The 24,361-nt window shown below is 39.7% G+C and overlaps 1 long non-coding RNA gene across 1 annotated transcript in view; it reads right to left on the bottom strand.

The window, feature by feature from the left end:
* Positions 1-23,266, bottom strand: part of LOC135308591 (uncharacterized) — a 28,403-nt gene extending 5,137 nt beyond the window's left edge. Inside the window, exons 1-4 of the long non-coding RNA XR_010368976.1 lie at positions 23,162-23,266; positions 20,559-20,656; positions 7,634-7,690; positions 292-530 (exon numbers count right to left, since the gene is read on the bottom strand). This is a non-coding gene — a long non-coding RNA (uncharacterized LOC135308591). The remainder of the gene's footprint in view (positions 1-291; positions 531-7,633; positions 7,691-20,558; positions 20,657-23,161) is intronic.
* Between the last annotated feature and the right edge of the window lie 1,095 nt (positions 23,267-24,361).

Genomic DNA, 24,361 nt, shown 5'->3' with positions numbered 1-24,361 from the left:
GAAGAAAAAACAAATCAGTGCTTTAATGACAGAATAAACATTGTGATTAAATGCAGCAGGTCAGCAAAGCCTGCCTGGATTTATAAAGAACAGCTCACAAACTAAGATTTTAAGAGCAGAGTGAACTTTCCTTGACTTCTCCACTGTCCCTGCACAACACAGCAGGAAATGTTCCCTTTGGCTCTCATACTCCACTTTGCACATCTACTACCCAACAGATACACTAAACAACAAGTTCAGCAAATATTAAACAACATCAAACACTGTTCAGCAACTGTTTTCCAGTCTTACCTTATGATTATAAGTCAGTCTTTTCCATGCAATTAGGTCATGTAAGAATGGAAGCAATGCCAACAGCAGCTGCTTTATGTAACTCACTTCAGCTCTTTCCCAAGGTGAAGAATTTTGCCAGTCATAATTCACAGAAGGGATGAACGTGCTTCTTCCAGGAGTTTGAGCCCTGTGGTCAGACACCCATGTTGTAGCACTGCCTCTGTCATCACTGGCCTTCCACATCGTATCCAGCACTGCTGAAATACAGAGACGTTTCAAATGACAACTCCCTAGAGCCCTTCTATGAAGGACTCCTCTTTCCCAAGATTAGTGGTGATGTTCTGATGTGCAGAGCACTTGGCATACGTGTAGTGCATACGTTAATGTGCAGGCCAAAAGAAAAATTCAAACTATTCAATAGAAAATTAATTTCTTAAACTTTCCAGTTTTCCCTCAGGGGGGCAAGTGAAGATGTTCTTTTACCTGAAGGAGACTAAGAACATCACTGTGACTTTATTCCTCTAAACAATTTCTATCTGACAGATCTTAAAAGTCATTACAATCAAAAGCTGAATACCCAAAGGCAGAGCTGAACTTCTGTGTCAGCGAGCTCTGCTCAGGCCATGCCTTCACCCAGTACTAACCCTACTCCTCAGACAGCTCCTGTGTCACCAAAGAGAAAGTATTTCTTCAGTGTGTGACTGATAACTGGCTCAGAACATTTCACCCCAGCATAACTGCTGCCAAACCTCCATCCTTGGAGATACTCAAGAGCCATCTGGAGATGGTTGGAGGAGATAACTGCCAGCCTCAACCATTCTGCATTCAGTAAGGCCTCACAGTATAATTATTAAGGGCTTAATAGGCTTTAACAGGTTAGATGAAACACTTTTTTGATGGTGGACAAAAGACTGACCCTGAAGATGGTGGCAAGTACACCACAGTACAACATATATACTTTTCCCCTATATCATACATATAACACATGCTCCTTTTTGCATTATCATTGGCTAACAAACTGTGAGCATTTGCCTTCTACCCTTTTGTAATTGGCCATAAATTTCTGTTTCATGTTATAAACATCAACACACATCCACATTCCATGCTTCTTCTCCCTCAAAGTTGTTTACCTGGCTTATTCAAGGACACGGCTGCAACTCAAAGCCGAGGCTGCCTGCAGCCCCATTCCTATTCTCCTACATTTTATACTGGATTTACACCTGTAGATTATATGTTCATTTTTCAGGGCCTTCCCTTCTGTCCTTCCTCTCCATTCTAACCTTCAGTAATGCAGCTGGGCTGTCTGCAAGGCACAACTGGGTTGTATGAATCAAGCACATAGAGACCACCTCAAGGTTAAGGTTCCCACTATTGTACCTTGACTCCTTGAGTGATAATTTTCAAGTCATTACTCTGATGGATATTATTCTTCAGATTTCTTTGTGAGAATTCTTTTAATGTTCAATCAATTTCCCCTCTATTTGCTAAGAACAAATTTAAAAACTTAAAGTTGCTAAGAACAGCAGGAAGATGAACAAGAATAAAAGTAACTTTGCCTACATTTGGACAAGCTGGACAAGCCACCCACATAACAGCCAGTGGAATAATGTGCCTCTATGATTTTGGTCAAAGGGTGGCTATGGCTTGAGATCCTTTGCTTGGTTTTGAGTCTTAAAACTGAGGAGCATTTACCATTAAGACTTGTGCCATCTGACTCCTAAAGGGGATCTTTTCCTAGCTCTCCAGAAGAATAAAAAAAAAACAAATCTTCCCTTTGCCTTTCAAAACAACTCTGTGAACAAGGATTTCAGCTTCAACCTTAAAGAACCTTGGGCAGGGACACCTTTCACTAGACCAGGTTGCTCAGAGCTCCATCCAGCCTGGTCTTGAACTCTTCCAGGGATGAGGCATCTGCAGGGTGCCGTATGTGAGCCCCTCACTTTTGGCTGCCCCCCTCATGTTGCATTTCAGGGATGCAGAGCAGTGCCACCTCTCTGGTACAGCTTGGCAGAGCCACCAGCAGGTCAGCACACCCTGAGGGGCAGGTTTTGAGACAACATGAGGGGCCATGGACTAGCAGGGATTTTTTTGCAGGCTCCGAAATGTTCCTGTTCAGATGAAAATGGCAACACTGGCACTGTTTCCTTGCCCCCCAATAGCTGATTTCATCTCAGTGTTACACAGTCCTAGAGGAATTGGAAGGGTGAAAGCAGGAAGCAGCTTTAAAAAGGAAAGATTTTGTATTTTCAGGGTAGGGTTTATCACTTTGTTCTACACCATTAATTATACATATCATGCACATGATCTGACAGTTTTATATGCTTTGCATCTTAGGTGAATCTTTTCCCTGGGAGGGAGGAAAGAGAAATTAAACATTTGCCAGGGTTAAGACTCAGGAGGAGAGCTCCCTTGTCAGGATATTTTTATGGGGTTTTTTAAGTCTATACAGTTGCTGAACACAATTTTCAAAGAACAAATTTGTGTCTAAAACTCAGATCCTTAAACTCACACTACAGAAACTTAAATAAGAGTCTTGATGTAGTGCCGAGCAGGCAGTAATCCCAGGAATGCCAGAGAGCTGCTGAATGCTGCACAGGCCGAAAAATCAGACTAGCAAACTGCAGACACCACATTTGCAGGTTTTCATGAAGATATAGCTGTTGAAAATTCCCTGATTAGTTGGAGAATAGAGCTCTGGTTATCTTACAGGAGGAAAAGGAAAATTGATCATTTAGATTTAGATGCTGAAAATGAAGTCTAGGAAAACTTGCTTCCTACCTAACTCTCAATCAAAAATTTGAACCTTCACCTCTGAAGTATCCATGTCATTTTTTCCTACTATTTCTGCTAAGCTCTGAAGGTCTCCAAGGGCCCAATTCCTCTACTGTGTTTATGGAATGTGTATGCCCAGACACTGCTTTGGTGTACACCAGAATGATATCACACCAGGCTAGGGAGCACGGATAAGGGTTAAATACATATTTGTGAAAAATAAGAGTGTATTATTAGAAGAAAAGTCCATCTTAGTTGGTCACATCCTTATTCTCCCCTCTCCCCATCCCTGCAGCATGTCTTTGTTGGCTGGCTGTCCCTCATAACCAGGCCTGTTGGTGCCCCAGGCAGGCTCTATGTTTTATTGCCTTCTTCCACTCCCATAACCACCAGTGGAATAATGTGACTCCATGACTTTGGTCAAAGGGTGGCTGTGGGCTTGGGATCCCTTGCTTTTAATTTTTTTAATTAAAAATATATATTATTTATGTTTTATAAAATATTTTTATTCTAGTACTTTTTAATTAATTGTATGTTTTTATGAATGGATTATGAATGATTAGATAGTTTTATGTAATACACTTATTTAAATTGTTATATTTATTTTTATGTATTAGTAAACAAACATTTATTGCTTTGTTTTGTAGAGTTGCATGTTTTACATCTTTGATACTGGTTAATAAATTACTTAATGTAAGAACAGTAGTATTCTAATAATAAGAAACTCAAATATATTGAAGTTCCCTTAAAACCGAGGAGAACTTACCATTAAGACTTGGCTGAGCACCTTCCTGGCACATCACACAATGGCCCTGTCTCAGCCAGTTTCGAGCTTATTAATTTATGGGAGAGATTTTAGGCTTCCCAAATGTACCATCTATTAATAGGCAGCTTGATGATCAGCAGGCTCCTGCCCTGTAACTTTGATTTAAGTACATTTTCCTCGCCACAGCCAAAGCACAGCCTGGGAGCTGCCCAGTGCTGTACCCCAACACGTTGCTGAGCCCACGGCTTCTCACTGGCAGCAGTCACCCCTCATAAGAGTTTGCACTTCTTCCCTGCACCCTGAAGCCTTGTTTTTGGAACACCTAGCATCAACCTTCTGTGGCTGGCCCTCGCTGTATGGAACGAGCATCTTTTATTTCAGCAGCTCTGCTGCTCTCACGCTGGGGTGCGATGGCTGCTGACGAGGTGAGCGCCTTCGTGCCGCCGCCGCTGCTGCAGAGGCCTCAGCTTAAATGGAAGTGGCAGCACTTCAGCAGGGCCTAACGTACATTCCTTGACAGAATATAGATTCCCAAGGAGAAGTCATTCTTGCTGCTGTCATAAAACACGGCTTTTTCCCAACGTCAGCACCATATGGCCCTGCCATCCATAGAGCAACTGCTACCACCATCTACTGGCAAGCGCATAGAAGGGAAAGAATGGAGGGTGGATATTGCCTTTGGGTGGGTCTCAGCAGGGGAAAAAAAAAACCAAGAAATGCAGTACATTGTGAGAAATAGTAAAGGTAAGACGATTTTCAAAAATCTGGGAAAGCAGGCCTTAGAAACAGAGCAGAGAAATTAGCACTAGATACAGCTGCAAAGTCTGAAAGTAGCAAAAGTTGAAATAGTACAGCAAGCAAGGACATGAAACAATAGCTTGAGTTTTAGGCTTGGCTGAGATAGACTTTAAGACTGCAGAAAAATATGCTTAGTGAGATAGTAGAAGGTTTTAAGCTTCATAATGAAGTATTGTGTGTTGTTAATAGAGAGCAGACAGGCATTGTGTGAAGCAGGTGTTTGTGTGCTTTTAGTGATTGGCAAGAACTGTCTGTGAGCTTTAGCAGTGTGCTATTGGCTAGAAAGTTTTTAAAATGCCCTGTAAAAAAGAAATCTTTGGCTGCTGCTGGCAGGATGTGAGCTGTTGCCATGTTCCAATTGTCTCAACCATGTAATGAGGCTGATGCTGCAATAAAAGCTCAAGGAGCATTCCCCAAAAGTCCTTTCCTGTTCTTGAAAAAACTCCAAATAGAGAATATTATCATCTTTTACATGTCAGCAGCCAGTACTGCACTAGTGATAGCTCTCCAGTTGCATGGGTAGGGAAGAACCTCAAGGATGAGCTCCAGGGTAAAGCCTGTGTGTTCCCCGCAGCTCGTGGATGGTACTTCACAGTTCAGTTCTGCCTTGCAGCAAGAGAAAGCCTGGCTAATCTGCTCTGTGCACTGCCTTTACTGGGAAAACATCACCAGGATGTGGTGCCACAGGAAAGCAGAGAGAGCATCACATCTGAGTGCTCAAAACACAGAGACCTGGCAGAGGATTTGTGTATCTGAGCAGAATTCAGATGATGGAGCTGTGTCAGCATTACAGAGTAACTGGGAATTATAAAAGAGTTTAAAGAAAAGGAAAAGACTGTGCTGTGGTACAATGATTCACTGTGAATCTGCTTCAAATATTATCAAATAAGAACACCTTCTCTTACACCAGTGGGAATTAAAGCAAGCACTAGACAAAATGTACTGATGGGGAATGTTGATACTTCATAACAACTTTTCTGATTTAACTGTAAAACTGTCTTTACTTAGAGAGATGATGGTGTAGTTGACTTAGAGATATTAAGCACAGATTCCTGGGTGGTTTTTTTTAACTTGAGTTTAAATGAACATGCAGGCAAACAACATCTTAGCTTAAGAAATCACAGTGTATTTCCCCATTTTTCACTGACACTGATTGAAAGATAATTGAGGGTCTTGGATTAGGTTCTAACATGAGGCAAATAAATTAATCCTGTTGTGTTCAATCAATTTTAGTTGTGTTCTCTGCATAAATCAAGTCCAGAAGAGGTCTTAGCTAAGGCATTTAATTTTGATTCTTTCACTTGACAATAAAAACAGAGCCAGATCGAGATGATTTTATGCTCTCTTACAGACTGCCGTAAGGGATCATAGAGAAATGCACCAATGTCAGAATCAGATATTCAGACTCGTAACCAGACAAATCAGGGCACGCTGAAGTCCCAAAGCCCTGGCCCCACATTTCTTTCTGAGCAGTGCCTGGGTCATCTCTGCTGTAACCTGCAGGACAAATGACAGCCCAAATCGTCTCTGCCCAGATGTGAAGACACCTGACAACCAGTTACTCTCTGGAAGAGACTATCCCATCTGAGGCTGTGGTCAGCAACTTCCAAGCTTCCTGACAGTGAAGCTGATTCATCACCACTTCATCTTGCCAATCTCCTGCTATCCTTTACTGGATAGAGGGCACAAACTACAGCTGAATGCCAAGGAATAAGATCTGGTACGAACATGATGTAACGCAGCAAAGTCCTGAGCCAAGATCTGCTGGACCAGCCAAATTGCATCCCAGTGAGCTATTGGAAACGATGAAACCATCAGTTCTTATAAGTTGTACCCTGCATCAGTGCCCAACACCAAACACTGCCAAGAACTCTTACTATATTTCACTTTAAGTAACCCAGGCACTTGGAAGATTACTCAGAGTGAAGACCCCTCTGCCTCTTTCTGTGAGCTGAGAACTCAACTGCTCCCACAATTCACTGCAGTCCTTGAGAGACTCTGATACTTGAAAGAAATTTTACCCAAAAAAAGTGGTGACCCAGTCCAAATTCTGTGCAGTCTAAAGAAACAGCCCCTTGAATTGTTGTTCTGCTTCATTCAGGACACAGTTCCCCTTTTCTTCCCTGAAGTGATGTGTTATTTGAAGAAACCCATCCTCAGGGGAGAGTTTTTGCAGTTGTTGCTTTGTGACTTGGGATGAAATGACCACTCAGATCTAAGATCATAAAACTTCCCACCCTCTGTGTTATGTGCCAAGTACATCTCTTTGCTATTGTCCTACAAGATATACAGAGTCCCAGCTGCTGACATCCAAATGCCAGAGAGACCCAGGCTTAAATCTGGACAGTTCACCAGTAAAACAACCTAAACTGCTGCAGAGCTTGTGTTGTGAAGCATCTGCTGCCTCTGCCCTGCCTGCTCTGCTCCACCAACCCCTCCTGGACCAGCCACCAAATTGCTGGTGGCTCTTGAAGCTCATCCTGACAGCTCTGTAAGCAGGTTGGGTTTGATCAGTGCTCCCACACCCACATGCAACAGCCTATCAATCCTTTCCCTCACTTTGTCCTGTGGGTGAGGGTCCATAATGACAGAGACCCCAGGTAGGTGCAAAGGAGAGACCTTCTTTGCAAAAACCAGGCCTTTTTAAGCAGTGAAGCCTTTATCAGTTACAGTTTTAAATCATAACAAACATAATCCAACCATACCCCACAACCTCAACACATCATGGTTATAAAACTTTGTTTTCTACCTCTAGTTCAGCTGAGTCACTTTCCCACAGTCCTCTTCTGCTTAGTCAAAGTAGCAGGCATGAGCCATGATTTTACAAGGGTAAAAAGGCCCTTATTTTATAAGACTTTAACTATATAGAACATTTTCCCTTCAGCAAATATCAGCAGTGCCCTCATCTTTTCCAGGCTCCCTTCCCTGGCATCCAGAGGGGGCACTGCCACTGGAGCTCATGGATGAATTTTCATTTAAAGGAAAATCTTTGAACTTCCCTTGACATAAACACAGACAACTAACCTCAGATCTACCAGCCTCATGACAGTTCAAACAGTTCTTCAGGCCCTCCAGAAGTATCTGAGAAGTAAGAAAACAAAAGAAAGTAAAATGGTTTGTCCAAGACTCTCTGCACCAAAATAATGCAATTTCTCTGATGTTTTGTAATTTATTTATTTATTTTGGAATTAAGGTTAGAAACCAAAGTATGTAATTCTGACTTTTTTCTCCTTTTTTTTCACTTCCTTTTCACCACACTGTAGCAAATAGTGTTATCTCCTTAAATAACTTAGTTTTGCTTCAATCTTTTTGGCTTGTCACATGTTCAGGTGTCCAAAGAATGTTGTTTCTCTGCATAAAAAAGCCTAGATAGCCCAAATTTTATGTTTGGTTACTTCATTTATGTTTAAAACTAATTGGTTTGTTGTTTTCCTTCAAGTCCTACCCTGGATTTTAATAACCTGTGACTGCAGGAAGATAATTTTGTAGTAAAAGCATGGTATAGCCTTGATTCTGTGTCATAATTACATTACTTTCTTTATGTCCTATTTCTGGGCCTAATTCTGACCCTAGAAATCCTGTCAGATGCTGCAGGTACACAGTATTTCCATTTTCTCAATTTCCTACTGATTATTTTATGAAGTCATTCAGCACATCATGGATTTGAGCTTTGCTGGTGCCAACAGCTCCCAGCTGGGTGAGAGAAGAGAACTGAGCTCTCTGTGCCTGTATCGTCTTCAATAAAAATAATTGGGAGGCATTGAAAGCATCGATGCACTTAAAAATTGGTCAAAATTCAGGTGTTGAAGTCTCATTTTCTGAGGTGACTTGGTCACTGGATGCCCAGTCACTACACCCAGTACTCTTACCACTGAGAATTTTTTGCAGCAATGTTTCTTCTGTTGCAGCAGTGCAGCAATGTTTATTAATTGCTCCAAGAGCCTTTGATTAAAGGACTTGCAAATGTAGAATACACTATTCACTCTCATTAATTCATTCTGTAAACTACCTCAATGTCCTTCTAAAGCTGCTGCTGCATCTGGAGCTGTTTCCAGTTACAGTTGGGATTAGCTTTAGACAAAATGGAAATTTGAATAACCTGGCTGTGAAAAGAAAAGAACAGGCTGTTCACATTTTTATTTGCAATATTATGTATTTTTACATATAATGCAAACATAGATGAACAAGTAAATGTTGGCTGTTGGGCTGCCTTCTTTCTGATTAATGCATTTCCTCATAATAAGCTGTGATCCTCTACATTTCCCTCCAAACCCTGCTGCCTGAATTACTCATTAATACTCCAACTAAAAAATTCTTTAGTTAAACTCTTATGCATCTTTATTGCTTCTTTAAGTTTACAAAGAGTGCTGGACATGTAGAAATCCCTATTTGTTTGCTATGATTATGATTAGGTGGTTTTTAAATTATCTGATGAAGTAAACCCAACAAAAATAGAGACATAGGATTCAAGCATGATTGACTGGTTGCAGCTGCCTTAAAAATCACAATCTTCTTTAAAACATGACTTTTCCTTCAAGGGAAGGAAAGACCCAAATCTTTAGGGTAAAATTATCCCTTATTTGATGTAAAAGAAAATAGTTCACTGTAATCAGCTTTCTTCATCTCACTAATGAGTAAGTAAAATTCATTTCAGGAACAGATTAGTCTTTCTCATGATGTGACATACCCTGGAATGCTATTAATGCTTTTTGCTGCACACACAGTGTTCGTTGTGAGCTACCTATGCACTGTTCACAGCACTTTAAATGATTACATAGTAGGTGTGTGTTTATATATAGTATGTAATCATCTCAAATGCTGGGATTGCAATGTGAATAGGTAATAAGAAATAAACTCCACTTTTGATTACATAGGCCTGTGATTAATTGTTTGAACTTTGGTAAATGAAAAAGACTTAATTAATTAAAAATAAAAAATAAAAAAACAACAACCAAAACCAGCAACTCCTGAAAATGGGCTGTTATTATTTAAGGTTAATATATATTTTATGGGATTTATGTGCAGAGTATAGCACTTTGGGGTTTTTTTTTCATTTTTTATTTAATTTGGTTTATTACCTTATTCATTGATTTCCCATAATAATGCTTGTGCTTATATACTGCCTTTCACTTGCGCTCATAAGGTATTTTACAAACATTAATATATTTTTCTCACCCCTTTTATTTACATTCCCCTTCTAATGAAACTATCATAGACTAGCTGCATATAAATAACACCGAGTGCAAGAGAAGCCGAAGGCAGAACATGTACCAGATGGAAAAAAAAATTACAATTACTCAAAGGAAAGCCCAAAATGCCATATCCCAGGTGGATATTCCACCTTCTGGTCTGCCCTCGACAAGGAGAAGTAGGGTTGTAGATAGTACAGCTGCTTTGGGGCTGAGCCAGCCATGCAGAGGTCACTCAGACATTGGGTTAGCCTGTTCTTTAAAATCTCCTATTACAGAAATTGTCTGTGGAGAGCACAGAATCTGTTCTCACCCTGAACTACCTGTGCTGTTGGAAACCTTTTCCTAATGTCTAATTTAAATCAGTTGCTTCAGGTTTAGCTTATTACTCCATGTCTCATTCACTTGGACACAGAGAAAAATTGCTCCCTACCTTTGCAGCAGTCTCTTCTCAGTTTAAAGGCAATTATCCTGTAACACCTGTGTCTTCCTTCTTCTTTGGATGAAATAGCAGTTCATTACACCTTCACTAGTAGGCATTCTCATTGCCTTACACTTGCAGGTCTCTGGTGTTATATTCAGTGAAACCTAGTGTTGGAAATGGACATCAGATTTCACAAGAGCACTTTCATTTACCCTGCAGGGCTTGTTGCTTCTTATAGAATATTCCAAGTTTGAACAAACCCACAGGAATCATCCAGTCCAACTTTGGCCCTGCAGACACCTCAACAATCCCACCCTGTGCCTGAGAGCATTGTCCAAGTTCTCCTTGGCCTCTGTCTGGAGCTGTGACCATTCCCTGGGCAGTTCATTCAGTGCCCCACCACCTCTGGGGGAAAAACCTTTTCCTAATATCCAACCTAAATCTCTCCTGGCTCAGCTCCAGCTGTGGGTCCTGTCACTGGTCAGCAGAGAGAAGAGAGCACTGCCTGATCTTGCACACCCAGTGAGTGCTGGTGTTTTGCACAGAGCTTGACAGTGGTTTCTTCCACTGGTGATGCCCAGTAATAGCCCAGATATTTCCCTGCAGATCCATCACCCAATTTATTCTGAACTGGCACAGCTGGCTATCCTTGTACAGTCATATTGTTGGTCAGCATTGCAAAGTTGATATTTGTCCTTAATTCAACTCCATTCCATATTTCAGACCATTTCTCTATAAGGTTATTGGAAAAAATGTTCTTATTTTCCCAACATGCCTGAGTCTGCCTAGGATAGTATGGTCTGCATATGAACTTTTGCTTCATCATCCAAGTTATTGATGAAGAAGTTTCTGCTGCACCCAGAGTACACAGGATCCCGCTTGAGACCTTGGCAGTGAGTCATTAATAACCTCTCTGTAAAAAAGGCTTTCCAGACAGCCCTGTATCAACCTTAGGGCAGTTTAATTACAGACACACTTTTCCCAGTCTACTTTGGAGGCCAACATATTATGCTTACAAAGCTCAAAGTATTCCATGCTGGCCAGTTCTACTATAGCCACTCTGTTCTTTCACAGGAAAAAAAAAAAAAAGAAAAACAAAACCAGGTTTGAAACGGATAATTTGCTTTTGACAGGTCTTTGTTGTTTCACATTTCCTTGGCTTCATTTTTTTCTGTACTCTGGTTTTTTTCCTCACAAATTGTTCCTTCAGTTTTTTTGCTGGGAAGGCTGGCTGATCTGCAATTTCTCTGATCTTCCTTTTCCCTCTTTTTAAATATAAGGGCTGCATTTACTTTTTCCAGGATCTAGGACTTCATACATCCTTCAAACTTTCTCAAAGATGATTTTTGATGCCTCTGTTTGAGTGACCTCATTCATAGCTTCCCGTGAAGAGAGACCAAGTCCACCCAATTTCACAAGTCCAAAGTTGCTTATCTCCCTGTGATGATTTCTTTTCCTGCTGTAGCTCCAAATCTTGCTTCTCTGCTGCTGTTCATGTGCAGCTGATCTTCCTACTGAGAGCTGAACTCTGATTTATAGGAAAAAAAGTGGTATGACATATGTTGGCTTTCTCAGTGCTACGTATCAGGAAAATTGCTATCTAAAACAGTATCCCAGGACTCTCCATCACTGATAATCTCTCTGCTCTTTCCTGGAGTGTCATATTCTGTGCCCTAATGAAAAGGCTGACTACTGCAATAACCAGAATAACTCCTGCAGAATCCCCCTTGGATACAGCCTTCTCATTGCATCTTATATTGTACAATATATCATTATTAAACCAGTCTTTTATATATATAAAGGACTATTTGGGCATCTTCCTGCTCCTTCCACTTCTCCTGCAAGATTGTTTTAGAAATACAGATTTGACAGGAGTCTTGAGCAGTGTCCATGAAAGGCTCTTTAACCACAGGCACTCACCACTTCCATTCTGCCTTCTGGCATTGAACAGATTTCACTTACTTGGTTACAAAATATATGGCACTGGCATAACACTTGCCATCAGAAGAGTTCAAAGCACTTTCCACATGAAACTTTTTAATAAGGCAAAAGTGAGTGGAGTGACTTTCCAGAGGTCGCCCATCACGTTATGGGCTGAGCCAAGAACACAGTCCAGACCTCCCAAATCCCAGGCCAGTGCTCCATCATTATGTCATCCAGCCTCCCATACTATTAATGCTCAGCCTAAATATATTCTTGTAGCAATTGATTTAATGCCATTAGTTTCAGACAGCTAATCCAAAGCTCCTTTAGTTATCCAGCCTCCAGGGATTTACCGGAACAAAGAACTTCAAGACTGATCCAGAAAATAACATAATAACTTTCCCAGGAATCCTAGCTGGAGTTTCTTAGTGGTAAAGTTATTTTGAAGGAAAACAATCACCTGTAACTCTAAATCAAATGGAAAGACTGCATTTAATTGAGTGTATTTGCTAGCAGGCCCACAATGGTTTTGTGCATTTCCTTTTCAGATGACAACGTTCAATAGAGATGAATGGTAGTAATTAAGGGTATGAAGTGAAGATAATGGTCATGATACATGAAAAGAGAATTAAATAAAAAATCCTTATGGTCTTAAGGAGATGAGAGGGTGGGTGAAATTGGGGGCTGCAGAAAAATTAAATCCAGTCAGCCTCTCTTGGGCACAAGAGGAGATAAAGGTTCTCTGTGAATCATGGAAACAGACCAGGTTATACAACAACCAAAGGGAGACACCTACAGCCACAGAAAGTCTTTGGCAGTGCCCAGAAGGGTGCAGTTCAAAGTCCTCAGATGATGGCAGAGAAGTAGGAGGAATGAAATTTCATTAAATGTGTGAGAGAACACAGGCAATTGGGACAGCCAGACAAATATGTGCCAAGAGGAAGATGAGGAGGAGGTACAGAAATCTCCCCATCAAATAAGCCTCACAGTTTTCTATGCTTTTGGCTTTCATAATACAACTTACTGAACTAGGTGGGAGAGGGTAAATGCACCTTTCAGTCTACCATCTGAGACCTGCATATAGATTTTCTGACTCACCTGGATTCCACCATGGTATAGTTTCAAATTACTGAAACCTTCAGAAAGTTCTGCTCATGCTGTGTGTTCTCCAGGACTGCAGATCAAATAATGGAATATTACCTACTTCCCATGTACTTTGTGTGCTTTCTTTACAGGACATTTGTTTTTCTATTCCAGCCAGCCTTTGGATCAGACCTTATTCTTTACAGTGCTTTTTAATTGCCATTATATAACAATGCCAATTAGTAGGTTTTATGCCAGTGAAATCTCCCATACCTTTTACAATTTAGAATAACTTATTTTTATTATCTCTGCTTCAATACGAATGTCAGTGTTCTTAACAGCAAATCTAGTAATAGCTTCTGTTTTCTACAGCTGAGTACATTAAGAGGATGCCTTGTGCTTCAAACACTCTATTGTGTACACAGATAAAATAGAAACTAAAAATATGAAATACAGAACCAATTTTTCAAAGAGAAAATTTAAGAACTGTAGTAACACAAAATGGAAAAAAGAAGACTTCCTCAACTCTAAGCAGAAACAGCCCAGAACAAAAGAAAAAAATTAAATTGCATCCTACCACACTTTCAGCTTACTGATGCCACGTTTTACATGGGTAGAAAGATTAAATATCTGGTTTTGCTTTACATTCAGATTCAGCATCCAACAAGCCTGATGCATTATACTGTCTGACTACATCCCAATTTCAGAACTGAGATTTAAAATGGTACATCTCAGGGATGGAATATCGAAGAAAAAGTTTCTCACTATGTTTTGTACAACAAAGACCACTGTAGCTACCTATGTACCCAAGCGGAGATTTAAGTATATTTTTATGTACGTAAGCATATATAAAGTAAACACAAACTTTCCATAAAGTATATACAAGTATATTGTAAATATACTTTTCATGACATATCAGAAAAGAAAAGCCTGTGGCTCACATTTAAGGTGCAGAGCAGGTTTACATGCAAATCTCTCAACTCATTCAGGGGAGATGTTTGTCTGTAGGCAGAAAGCAAACACCTCTCCACACTAATCTCATGTGATTGATATCTCAATGTCAGAACTCAGGCTCCAACTCCTCAATAAATTGCTCAGGCCCCATATAATATGCTACTGTATCTCTGTCTGCCATGAGCCCTGTTTGAATCCAGCACTGTCAGTTCCGTGTCAGGCTGTTTGTCACCATCCTGCTCTCCGAGCACAGCAGCAGTCAAACATCTGCCTCCTGCTCTCGACTGCCAGCTCTGAACTTGGAGCACTTGAAGGAAACCATAATAAATCTCACACACAGTCATTTGCAGCGTTTTATCAGCCTCCACTAGTCACTGATCAGACTGCAGCAGCCCACAGTCCTCCCAGCCTTAATCTGATGCCTTGGGTTTTAGCTTTTATATTTTCAGATTCTGTACTGCTTTAATACATCATATTAAGGGATGGTGAGCTCTCTGCACAGAGTAGGGAGACAAAACAATTCCTTCTCTAGCTGGGGACCAAGGACAAATGATCCAAATCTCAGGCCCAAGAGCATTAACAACAGCAGAATGAACAGAGGGAAAACAAGGATGGGACTTCATAACCTAAAACTGTAATTGGACAATTAACTCCAATATGCAAATGGACCAGAACATATAAAAGTGAGAGACTCCATGACCAGTTGTCCATTTTGGTTCATCTTGGGTGCAGCCCTGGCTGGGCTCTTGTGCTGCCCAAGGTGGATCCATTGAGGATATCCTTTTAATAAATCCCTACTTTATTCTTCAACTCTGGCCTCTGTTCTAGGTCAGCCTTGACAAGGCATCAAATCCTTGTGATTCCTGCTGGCAGCCTCTCAGCAGCCTGACCTGCATGGCAACCTGCCTCAGCAGCACGTGGCTGCATAGACATTGCTTGTGGCCTGTCCAAGGAAAGATGAACGTGTTAAGAAACCTGCTTTTCCCATCCTAAATCTATATAGTGTCTCCTTTGTCCATATTTCCCAGTTCTCTGTAGTTGTCTTTTCTGAATCAGATTGCAGTCCAAGTGTCAAATGAATCGGTTGTATCAGCAATGACAGTATGATTTCTAACCACTTGTTTTGTTTGCCTTGTCATTTTTCACCTGCAGTAACAAGAAGCACGGGCTGGTGAAGGTCACTTTTATTACCTGTTTGGACACTGGTGGCTCAGGAATGGAGAGTAAAACTTGCAAGAGCAGCTGCAGTTCCTTGCACATTAAAGCGTATTAACTGTGCTAAATTCTGATTAGAGAGGGGTGTGCTCCCTTGTACTGGTTCTATTTGTGTGAGTTTTCACCTGCCCTTAGACAAGCACAAACCTGGTGGATTTAACAGTTTGCAGAGAATTTCCTTTCACCTGAAAAAAAACCCAAGCCTCCTTTCACCCTCCTGAACTGACAAAAACCCACACAAAGTTGCATGTACACAGTAACCTGAGCTGGAAAGAGATGGCCATAAAGCAGCAGCAGCAGCTTTTTGTGGCATTGATGTGTTTGGCCATTTTCCCTTTGTGCTGGCCTTGCCTTTTCCATGTGCTATACGACCTGCAAAAAGATTTTCAGGAGTTTCTTCAACTGTTCTGCACAAATGGAAAAGTTATACATCAGGCTAATGTTCCCCTCCTAAGCTGAGCTGAGTGGGATGCTTATAGAGGAAAAAACATAAAAACAGCCTGGAAGTATTTATTCTCTTTTTCAAAATTTTTCTTTGGGTCAAATTTAAGAAGTGGTTCTGAGAGAGTTCAGTGCATCTCCTGAATACTTTTTTTCAAATATCCCTCCAAAGAGCAAGTCATCACATACCTATAGGTGTCTGCACTTTCTACAGCAAGGACTGTGCTGAATGAACACAAACTTTTTATTTCTACCAAGCTGAAATTTGGTAGCATCAGCATTTTGAATTCTGTTTGTGAAATGAAAATGATAATGACAAATTCTTTTTATGGAAGTATCTAAAGAACCACTAGGAAGAGAAAAAACCCCGAAGCTACCTTTCTTTTTGGAAATAGGCATTTCTAAATGCCATACATCTTTTCAGCAATTGAAAATATGATAGTAGAAAGTTTCCTTTACGAATTACCACAGCATTTTTTTCTTGTACTGGAACAATTTTATCAGGTAAAGCTGCAGAAAAACTTTATATTTATATAACCTGGCAGATCTTTACCATCTTCCCAGAACAACCGTAACTCCTAGCCTACCATAATGATCATATTTGGCCAAACTCAGTGGAGAGACACGTTCAGGTCAGGAGGACAAGGTGGTGACATTTCAGATACAGTTCCTGTGACAGCCAGCTCAGTGGGGTTTGTCCCTTTAGGTGAATTTTCACCAAACATTCCTAATACTGTGTGGAGCCTCTAATTCTGTGAGAGAAATCTTAACTCAAAGCATGTACACTTTCTTCAAAAAAAATAAACTTAAAAAAGAAAATTGCATATTATTGCTACACTAGGCAGCTTCTGATAGCCCAAGGGAAACCTTATTGACCAGAACAGATTTGTAAATAAAATCCAGGACAGCCTCACACAGCTGATGAAGCATCTGATACTTATTCAAGTACAGACCAAAGTCTCACATGGGGCACCATGAACAGCTTGAGTTCAGAGGTAGAATAGAACAAGAAATTAATACCAAAACTTTGATAAGTTAGATCAGGTTCTCTCACGTATAAATGGAGACAACCTCCTGAGGACTTTCAAATCTGTTTCACAACATTATCACTTCTTGAGTAGTCTTAGAGTTCTTTGTTTCCACTTCACTTCAAAATATATCCCTGCTGGAACAACTCCTCAGGTAAACATTATCCTGATTTTAATATGCCAGCCAAAAAATGTCTTTGAACTAATCTTTTCTATTGGCAGCTGAACAATTTCTGCTATGTTGGAAGGACAAACATTTTACCACGGCAGGTATTTTTAAAGCTAAGTTGGGACCTGACTTTGGTAACCATAAATGTAATACATATTTGCAAACTAAATTTTGAAAGCAAAATTCACCATCTGCAGCTCCACGTGCTCAATTCACACTTTGATATGTAGAAACAAACTCAGATTTGTAAAGACAAGCACAAAAACGTGGGCAAAACACTTGCTCACATGAAGAAAGCAATTATTCTTCTGAATATCTGCTCCTTACCTGACATGTCAGTCCAAGGATTTAATGCCCAAACAACATGCCATCTTATATATAATTGCTAACATTAACTCCTCTGTTTATGCCAAAGTACCTAATTTTGTGATAGATTTAAGGTCTTAATATATTCATCCTTCTTTGGGAGCTCACTAGGTTTTGACATTTGTTATTTTTGGCAAAACACAAAGGTTTATAGATGTTTGCTATGTGCAGTGAATTAAAATGCAAATCTCCTTAGCACAATGAAGGCATTTTGTACTTGGGGCTGAAAATTTACCCAAAGTACAAAAATAATTGAATAAATGGTTGCACTCCTAACTATTCACTGACTTCTGCTCTTCTAATTTATTTTCCTCATCCACACTATTACTAGAGGAGTCATTTACTGAAAGCTCATTTCATTGTGAAGCCCAAAACTATTAAGGAAGGAAGCAATTCCTTCCACCACTTTGAAAGACAACAGCTTGACGTGCTGTGTATACTGCCTGAATTTAAAGCTATTTAGCTTTTCTTTCAAGGGAAGGTTATGACAAAGCTGTCTCAACATAAACCATCTTTTAATCACAAGTTATAATAATCATGAGATAGGATATTCCTGGCCTGTTTCACCTGACTGTATTTAATAGAAAATGCATCACTCAGCCATGTCGGAAAAATGAGACTCCAGCTCCCCTCTTCCTGCAATATCAAATTATCTGGTAATGCAGATAAAAACACAGCACATCACAGCTTCCAGCTCCAGCTTTGGGTTGCAGAATAATGGTATGAAATAATAGCTGGCGTATTTAAGTTTAGGATAGTTCCAGAAATAGCTAGTGCTGTGTTCTGCAAAGAAATATTAATAGAACAGGCCAGTTACAGATCAGAGACCCTGTGATTTTATCACTGTGATTTGGCATTATATACTTGCATACCAATGATATATGTCATCTAAGACCTAGTTCTATTTTCTCACATGGAAAGAGCCTTTTTCAGTTAATTTAAACTCCAGTTCAGCTCTGAATGGGGTCACAGTAAAAACTGCTTACCTTTCCACAGATTTATTTCTATGTCCATGTATAGCTGATACTTCACAGTGCTAAATCTCTTCTTTTTCCCTCTTCACCCATTTTTACTCTTTCAACAAGGACAGAATCAGTAGAGCAAAGAGCATTTGTGCAGGTTACTTGTCACCAGAGCCATCAAACCTGTTTACTATGATCAGAATAATTACATCGTTATCCGTGTTGGTTCATTAATGATGAATGATGCAAAAGGAGAGAACTGAGCTGGGCTCTCAGCCCTCCATGTGAATTTCCATCAAGGAAGCAAACAGTTCCTTGGCCAGTAAAACTCCTAAACCCTGTTCCTGTGGATTTATGTCCTGTGCTTCAACTACCAGTTGCCCAAAAGTGCAAATTCTCATTCCTCAGAGATAAGAGACAATTTCTTAGGGGATGATCTGATGTCTACATTATTTCCTAGAAGTTGATAAGACTGATGTAATAACTGATTTTTTAAAAGCAATTATGCTTAAGCTACAAGCATATAAAGATTTTCTAATGAAATGTAAGAGCTCATAACCAATTCTTTTCTACAGAAAGGTGAAAAATCTCTCTAAGACTAAACTTTTACAAAGATCAGAAGAAAATCAGGTAGTGCAGGCCTTCACAGAAAACTGAACATATATATAATTCCTGCAAAAAAAATTATATCAATCATTCAGACAAATAAATAGCATTTTTTCATAATATGAAGTACAAAAGAGCAAGGGAGATGTCAAAATCTGGTGATCTGGTGATGATGGTCTCCAACTTCGGAACATTTTAGACACTTTGGTGTCAGCACAAAAACATTCTCCAACAGCTACTCAGAAAAAAAAAAAGTGTCAGTGGACTTATTCCTAAAAGGTGCCTCTAAGAGGGAGACTTACTCTTTCATCACTTGTGATAGGAGCTTTTGTTATTTTATTTCCAATCTGTTGTCACTGTTGGCAGAGTGGAACCTATCTACCACTGAAGTCACCTTTGATCCTCCTGCTGCCTTCCTTGAAGATAACTAGGTAAGATTTTATATGTATGTAGTAGCATTTCTCTCATTTATATTATTTTATCACAGTATTAACCTAAAAATTCAAGTAATACAAATATGTCAGGCTATACCTATACATATTTTTATGTATAAAACTGACATGACTGACAATGACATACGTCCTCATACAAATATATAGGCCCCAGACAAATAGGCAGAGTTTCCCTCTATAACCAGAGCACTGAAATGCAATAAACCCATTTATAATCATCCTCCAAGCACATGAAAAGTTTGCCATAAATGTTGTCATTTGACCTTTTCAGAAAAGGTCACCAAAAGGCCATCGATCTCTCATTGGATTTCGATTACACACACTTTGAACCAAGGATCTTTACATTTACTGCTCTCATTTATCACAGAATGCTGATTACAGGAAACATCCAAATTCTGACATTTCAAAGGTCAGTTTGCAATTTTTAAAGATTTCCCTCCATTATTCATTTTATTGCCTGCTCTGCTCCACAAGTAATCCATTAGAAATACAAGTTTACTTGATCTAAACAATTTGTATCAGAAGCTCAGATTTGAGCAGAATTAAAAACCAATAAAATGAAAGACAAATTATTATGCTTGTTATTCATCAGAGGAAAACATTTTGCTCAAGATAAATATCTTTACATTTATGTAGCTGTAGAGGTGGTTGGTTGGTTTTTTGGAAAGGAAGGGGTTGCTCTTGGTTTTCCTAATCATACTTTAGATAAAAGGTGAGGCACCAAACTGGAAAACAAGTGGTGTGCATAGTTTTGGTTTCTGCCTTACCACACTGCCTGGTACAATGTCAGTAGCATTATAACTCTTCAAATTCCCCAAGTTCTTCAAGGTCATGCCTAGACAATGTGACAGGAATGTCTAATCAGCTCCTACATGCTGCTTCAACATTCTAGTGAAACAGTTTCTCTCTTTGAATGCCCACAAAATAAATGTCTTCTCAAATACATTTTAGTCAGGGATTACTTGTCATTATATATAAATAAATAACTTATCCAAAAATCTTAATTTGATATTCTGTTGCAGTAATAAAATGAAATAAACATTCATAGTTCTAAGCACTAACATGATTCTCAGCTTATGGAAGGCAAACGCTATCTGTGATTTTTTTTTTTCCTCATGAGGTACTTGCATCCCTTACCAACAGCAGTACTGAAGTCTTGGTAGAAAGGTGCTTCTAACTGAGCTTGAAAACCCCACAGATCTACATCTTCAAATAGGCACAGCTGCTGTGATGACCTGTAAAGGGATATTAGAACACGAGTGGCTTTTTCTATTTTTATTGACTATTGGATATGTGCAAATATCATTAATTACATTTGCAAGATCACCCCCAGTTCTCCCTTCCCCTGCTCCCTACTGCCCCACCCTCCCCAGAGTTTTGCCACAAAATTACATAATAATTAATTAATATTTAATGCATTTAATATTTATTTAATTTTTTATATTTAACTTCAGGAGGAGGATGGGTGAGCCCTGCAGTGGCCCCTTGGTCTGTAACTGATTCCTGTGCAGCTGCTGGCCTCGGTGGCCCTGGCTGTAAAGCGCCATGTCACAGAGGTGACCCAGCCCAAACCTGAGCTCCACTGACTGCCATCAGCCAGGCATTTATATGCACCTGTCAGCAGGAAAGCTGTGGCATGGGGGCAGAAATACACCATTAGACTTCATGAGTAACAAATGTGTGACACCCAACAATCTCACACAACTGAGTTCAGGAACACCAAGGCTTCCTCTTTTTTTGGTGCACCTTTTCATAGGTTGGGTTGACCTGTGGTGTTACATCTTTATTTTGAGCACTATACACTGAGGTGTATTTTGATATGACATATGGAATATTGGAGCTTTGCAGAGAAATTGTATGCTTATTCCAGAGTAGCTGAATAAACACCAAACAAACAAAAATTTGACAACCAAAGTAAATCTCATACGTCTGGCATTGCCACAGGACTGCAATAACATCTGCCCTTTCCTTCTGGGATATTTGGTCTGTACACTTCAAAATGCATAAAGTGGATTTTCTCAGGAGGGGTGTTATGACTCTTTGTGGGGGAACAGATTTACATCAGCATTTTGTACTGGCTGCCAGTTGAGGCCCAGAATCACTTAAATATCTGTTCTAATGCCATAGAAGGTGGCAAGAACCATCAAGTGCCATGACCAAAATGTGTATAAACTATTCCTGCTGAACATTCAGACTCTCAGATTCAGGATCAGCCCTCTGATATGAACTCATCTGCTACAGAGCATGGAGAAAGTCTCCCTGCATTAATGAATTCCTATGTGTAAAAAATCAAAATGAGACAAAAAGGAAAAAAACACCCATGCTTTTATTCCCACAGCCCAGACTTTTTTAACTTGCATTTTCTGGATTGCTACAGAACGTCAGATGGCTGCTCTTGTTTAAACCAAGAGCTGAATCCCTCAGGTCCTTCAGATTTGAAAAATGAAAGAAAACACTTCTAAATTATTTCCTTCTCCACCACTTCCATGCCCTGCTCTGATTATAGGTTTTCCTGTTTCTAATCTAAATGAAAGAAGAAAAAGTTCTAAGCCACAGCTGGCAGGATATCATACTCCATTTCATTAGTCTTTTTAATAGAGATTAATAATATTCTCTCCTGTTTTAATGGGATATCACACTTCCTTATGTACCATGAGAAGCACTTTTGATAGACTAAATTCCAACTGGTGCCATATGATCTTGTAGGAAGAGCTTTTAGGAGGTTTTCTATTTCTCTGCTGTGCATAAAAAAAAGAAAAGAAAAATAATTGAAAGAAGCTACATTTCCACTTGCAGATAACATTTTATCCACAGAGATTATCCAGGGTTTACTTTACAGATAATATTTTCTCAATCCTCGTTTAGAAATATTTGGGATTTTTTTAGTGTTTGCAATGTTGCTTACATTGCTGTTAATCTCAACCACATAAAAAAGTCAGGCAAACATTAATGACTTATACCTTCATTACAGTACACATTTGAGTAATGGATTTATTCAGAGCATTACAGCTCTTCATTATGCACTAGAGTAGTTTGGATTTGCTAGCAGCACTTTGATACTCTATGAAAAGTTAACTTTAGAATTGAATGCCTTATTTGCCATGTTATATTTAACTAAGCAAAAGAAACATCTCATATTCTAAGGAGGATCACAAATGAAAACCATTTGAAAGGACTGTTCAAAACTCACTGCAGCAGTACAATGCATTTCTTTTTATGTTCCTGAACTCAGCCCAGTTCATAAAATGCATTAATTTATGCTGTAGGTGCATCAACCATCTTCCATTACATTCTACACAAAAACTGTTGTTGGCTGAGAGATTTTTTTCTTTTATGTACTGAACTGATGAGTTTTCATCAGCACATTTGATAGGTCCTGGCTTTGATCTCTAAACCAGGAGGAGCTCTTTGGCACCCCTTCCTTCAGAAGATATATTACAAACCAAAGCAGAGCAGACACCTGGGTGTCAGCTCTGAAGGAGAGAAACCAAGCAGTGCTACGAAAAGACTGAAGTTCTCCAAAATTGCCATGCTTTCCAAGCTAGCTGACCTCCTTGCTTTGTATCAGATAGTTTGATCTCATCAGTAGTACAATTAATTGAGTTAGGACAATTCTAATGCCATGAAGGACTTCCAAGGTACAACCAGCCACAGGTGGGGCAAAAATCCCAGATTCCAAGTAGATACAGCAAAGGTCTGAGCTGAAGTACTGTTGTCATCTTATCTTAAAACTTCCATACCTTTTCAGTGATTTTTCATGGGCAACTCTTCACAGCACAGCCAACAACCTCCAGCTCCCCCCTCACCCAGCCAACCCACTCTGTTATCACACTCATCCTTATGGGACACAGCTGTGGCCTGTTCAGGGCAGGCCTGTTCCTAATCTTTGGTAATTAGCACAGCTGCAACTCCTCAGGGGTGAGATTGCCTTCTGCACCATCTCTGGTCTCTTACATTCTATCCCCCCAAAAGGGGCTGCTGGCTGCATCAAGATCGAATGTGAGTTCAACTGAATGTCCAGAACTGGACATAATTAGTCAAAGTCAAAATTACTTCTATTTCTTCTACTACAGAATCAGGCAGTGAAACTTGCTACACTGAACACTGACTATGAGAAAGTACTTAAATTCTTATTCAGTGGGGTGTCCCCCATTAGTCCAGTCAGAACAGAATTTGTGGTGACTTGTGAAAACTGTATTTTATGCAAGAAACTAAGGACCACTGAGATAATATCTCCAAGAAGGAGGAATGAGCTAGACCCTCAGACACATAATTTCTTTTTACTATTTTAAAAATCCTTACTGGTCTAATAAAATCCCTGTCTTTTAGCATATGTAGATGTTTTAGCAAGGTTCTTTAAAATCCACGATGGGCCAAGTCTTTCAGGAAACCTGAGAGGTTACAAGGAACATAATTTGGACTAGTTTTATCACAAAGAGGAATTCTCCATGAACTGTGAATGTCATTCATCTGACAGGTGCTGTCAAACCTGCTGGCAGTTTATAACCAAATCCCATATAGTGTAATTGCAAGGTGGTTTTGTTTTGACCAAGGGTCTGACTCCTTGTAACCACTGTAATGACTGGATTCCTTTCAGAATGGCATTTATTTAAAGTAGCACAACAAAATGTGCCCTGTTAGAGAAGAAAAAAGATTCTCACTCCTCTTTACCACAAATTAAATCCTCATAAGAACTTTCTGATAAGGAATCATATGTTTCAACTGCATTCTTCCCAGCCAGAAGTCAGGATAGAAGTTCTAAATGCATTTAGGCACATAGCAAGTATTGTTTTCTGTTGGGTTCTTTGTCATTGGTTTTGGTGTGGTTTTTTTGTTTGTTTGCGGGTTTTTGGCGTGGGTTTTTGATTGTTTGTTTGCTGTTTGGTTTGGTTGCTCTGTCAATTTGAGGATAGAAACTTTTTTGACAGGTTCAGTATTTC

The sequence above is a fragment of the Passer domesticus genome, chromosome 10, assembly GCF_036417665.1.
Source record: "Passer domesticus isolate bPasDom1 chromosome 10, bPasDom1.hap1, whole genome shotgun sequence".
Lineage (NCBI taxonomy): Eukaryota > Metazoa > Chordata > Aves > Passeriformes > Passeridae > Passer > Passer domesticus.
The sequence above is the reverse complement of the archived record's forward strand: the minus strand, read 5'-3'. Positions and strand labels throughout refer to the sequence as shown.